Raw genomic sequence first — 4,438 nt, 5'->3', positions numbered from 1 at the left:
CAGGGATTGGGTCATCGCTGGAATCGCGACAATTGCGTTGTTACTCCGACGAAGGAAGTATGCAACTGAGGTAAACCTAAAAGGGAAGGTGGGCAGATCATTTCCCACTAAAAAAAATAAGATGAAAAGTTTTGAAAATGGATAACATGATTGAAATTCATGAGAAAAACACATGATTTTTTAAAGTTGCAGGCAGGATCAAAATAAGGCTGAAAGCTCGAGATCCAGAGGAACGGAAGGATAGAAATCGCCTGGAGTTTTGAGGAAAAATAGAGGAATTGCAAAAATCATCCATGGTTTGATAAAATAAAAGGGAATGCACATGAAAGTAAATGGACGATAGGGTGTTTTGAAAATCGCCCAGTATTTTCAAAAAAATTATGGAAGAATAAAATAAATAAAGGGAAAATAACTAAGATGCATTTAATCACATCCTGCACAAACAAGTATGTGCATACAACATTCTCTAAGGGCTGACTCTAGATGCACAAATTTTGAAATAGTTGTAGGATCCTAACCCTAACTCTAAGGCTCAGATCATCTGTGTCCAATTATGCTATGCCAATATACTCGAACCGAGGCTTGATGTATGTGGCATAAAAGCAATTTCTCCAGTTCTAGGCTCATGTTTTCCAACATCCTTGAGCGTCTGCTGATATAATTTGGACTATCGTCCTCGATACGTGGCTGGAGGGATCAACCCAAATATGTGGCCCGGTTGTAAGGCTTTGTCCCGAACTATGGTTCTGTAAGAAAGCCCAGCAACGTGGTGGCTAGGTAAAAGTAGGTGGGGTTGTTTTTGAAATATGATCAACATGCAAGAAAACAGAAGGCTCTAATGACCTAACGAAGTAGAGTTTTGAAAATTTTATGAGACACAAACATTGTTTTCAATTAGATCCTAGATTGAGGAGGATTGTATTTGACCTAAGTCTATGTCAGCATGAATAATGCCTCCTCAATCGGTCCTACCAAACCATGTCCAAGTCTACATGAAATCCATGTTAGCTGGGTTTGATTCTAGGCTCCTAGGTTTACATGAAATAAAGCTAACATTGTAGAACATGATTTTAACAAGTTGAATAGAGCAAAGCACTAGATTCATCAGACAATGACAGGTCCCATCACGGTCGCCAAACCTGTTATCATTGCAAAATTTTACTTTTGCAAGTCAAACTGACCTTTGAAAAAGTTTTTAAAAATAACTCGCCTCCGTTTTAAAATGTAGGATAATTTTAAAGAATGAGACTTGCTTGTTGGTACGAGGTTCAAATATTCCTAGTGCCATAACCAGGGGTAATCGAACCAAGGATCAATCTTATACTTTGCTTTGCTCAACTGTCTAAATCAATGTTTTATTCCTAAATGCATAAAGAATCAGGCATGTGCTATGAATTTTTAAAAAAATTTGATTGAAAACATGATGTATGCTTCAAATATTGGAATTTTTGTAAAAGATAATACTTTGAAAATCATGAGCCACATCTGAGAAGTATTTTTGAAGAATGGAAAATCAATTTCTAAAGAAAAGGAAATCTTTTTTAGAAAATCAAATTCTAAAAAACCTTTGGAGATTTTGAGAAAATTAGTTTTTGTTGAGATTGAATTGGAAAACATCAAAAGGTATGAGCGTGTGGCCCTATTAAAGTCTTTTTATGATGCAATCTAACTTAGATGAATGAATGAATGCAATTTGCAAAAGTATTTTCTAAAGAATTTGAGGAAAATCTTTGAAAAAGATATTTTTGTGCCTTATAGAATGTAGATGAAATAAATTCTTTACATATCTCTGACTATGGCCATGAATACGTATTGAACATAGTTCATTTGATTCTAAAAGGAAAAATACTTTGAAAAACTTTGAAAATATGCCATGATTTCTGAAAATACCTAAGAGTGTAGGCCATTTGTGGCTTAGAAAAAGATGATAAATCTGGGTTTTGTTCGTATTTTGACTATGGCCACAAATACGAAACCCACAAAGTTTATCAACTCCTTAGAAGCGAGTGCACGTGCCATTCGTGTAGTGATCATGCATTTATTTTAGCATTTAAATTATTTAATTCATGCATGATCCAATAAGAAATTATATTAAAAACCCACATTTATTGTTAGTTTCGAGAAAATGAGCAAAAAAGATAAAATTCAAAAAAAAACATAAATTGCAAGTTAATTTTGCGAATTAGGTTGTTTAGAAATTAGTATTCGTATTTTTCTTTAGGATTTAGATTTTTAGCAAATTAGGTTCGAAAAAATAAATTAGTGCAATAGCTTTAGAAAGTTTAAATAGTTTAGGTAAAATGTAAGCTTTTAGAGTTTTTTAGAAAATATTTTGTTTTTAAGCTCTTTTTGAAATTTCGTAAAAATAGTAAGAAATACAGCAAAACCCTCTCTTTAAATAGTTCACGTAGGGTTTGAGAGGGGTTGTCCTCCATTGCTCAAATTTAACCCCTCTTCTCTCAACCCCTCTCCACTGGTTGCTTCTTCCCCCTTCTTTCTTCCTTCTCTTCTCTCAATCCTTCTCTCGCCGGTGGATTTCTCCTCAACGGGTGATGCAGCGACAAAGGAGCGGCCACCTTCTTTCCCCAACCAAATTCATAAGTAACTTCTCTCTTTCCTTCTTCTCTACTTCTTTTCTTTCTTCTCTTATTCTCTATGTCTCCTCCCCTGCAAAGATGCCTCTCTCTCCTTCCCCTTTCTCTCTAACCAGATTCTCTTCTCTCCCTTCCTTCCCTCTCTTTTCCCTTCCTCTCTTCTTCCCTTTCTCCTTTCCTTCCTCTCCGGTGGAGAAGCCCAATTAGGCGGCGACGCATACGGTGGAGGCCACCAAATCTCCTCTCAACCCTTCCAAAATCCATTTACGTTGTTTCTAATCTGCATTTTATTTAGTTTTGATATTTCATTTAGTTTACGTTGCTTTGATTTGTGCATTTTGTTCCTTTTGAATTTACATTTCAGTTAATTTTCATCACATCATTTTTGTTCATCTCATTCCATCGCATCATCTGCTTTATCATACATCTCATTGCATACTTGTTTTGATTTTACTGCATACATTTGCATCTGCCGTGAAGTCTTAATCCATCATTCAGCATCATCCGACATCCTCATCTCAAGTTCATGGTGAAATCATCAGAAGATCTCATCAGATCTGTCGTGAAAAGCTGATCTTTTCAGATCTATCGGGGATTCGATTTGCATTTGCTGGAACTTCGCCATGAGATCAGATCAACTCAGATCTGATCTGCCGTGAAATTAAAAACCTGTCTGCTGTGAAATCAGTTCAAAGGAAAAGAAGCCACCAGATTCACTTGCTTCAGTGGCCGGATTCTTCTTCTGCTTGCCGGAACCCCTTATCATGTAGATCATTGTGAATTTGAATATGCATGAATCATCATTCATGACACATTAACATTATTTATTGAAAAATAAACTATATGCAATGCAACCCTATTCTAAGCAGAAAATTAAATTTTTATTCCAATGTTTACAATTTACATCAATAATAAATTGAAATAAAAAAAAGAAAAATAAAGAAAATATAGCCTTGAGTGTCCCTGTAAAATTAGCAAACTTGCTAATGGAGATATGTCGGCTTTTCAGATTTATCCAACAATATCTAGAAATTGCTGGATTTTCCATGTTTCCCTGAGATAAACATAATAAAAAATGATGAAAAATTGAATAAATAATAAGAATAAATAACTTTAAAATTTGAAATTTTGGGAAAAATAACCAAAATGCCCCTAAAAACAAGACTATGGCCTTGAAATCAGAGTTTTCAGAAAAGATTTTTGTAAAACTTTTAATTCGAGGATTAAACGGATTCAAATCAACACCAAATTGGTTGTAAAGTGCCCTAACATGATTATGAACATGATCAAACCCTAAAAATATAAAAATTTTCATGAAGAACTCAAAATATTATAAAAATATTAATTTTTGCCTATGTTTCAGTTGAATCGGGACTCCACGGACATCCTGTTTTTATGATTTAACTAAATAATGCATCAAATGCATTTCAAAATTCAAAAAAATTGGCATGGACACTTCTAATAACCCTAAAATTAAAATAGAATTTTTGGCATTATTTTGATATAAAAATTAAATAAAAAACATAAAAATATACAATTTTGCATGTGGGTGTATACCTATCACAGTGTTAGACCCAAATCTGGCATCAAATTGCAATAAAAAATAGTAAAATTTTACATGGAGTAACTAGACAGGTAAACAAAAATATTATTATTTACAGATTGGAAAAAAAAATCTTTGGTTAGGGAGATATCATTCTGGCAATATACCCTTGATTTTGGCAAACACGTAACAACTCCAGAAAATATAGTTCTGATTTTGGTTCAATTAAAACTAGCAGACAGAGTTCAAAAATTACAAAAATCACACTTATACAACTAGATATTTACTGAATTCATGACTT

This window comes from Nuphar pumila, chromosome 2 (genome assembly GCF_984573655.1).
Source record: "Nuphar pumila chromosome 2, dmNupPumi1.hap1.1, whole genome shotgun sequence".
Taxonomy (NCBI): domain Eukaryota; kingdom Viridiplantae; phylum Streptophyta; class Magnoliopsida; order Nymphaeales; family Nymphaeaceae; genus Nuphar; species Nuphar pumila.
The sequence above is the reverse complement of the archived record's forward strand: the minus strand, read 5'-3'. Positions refer to the sequence as shown.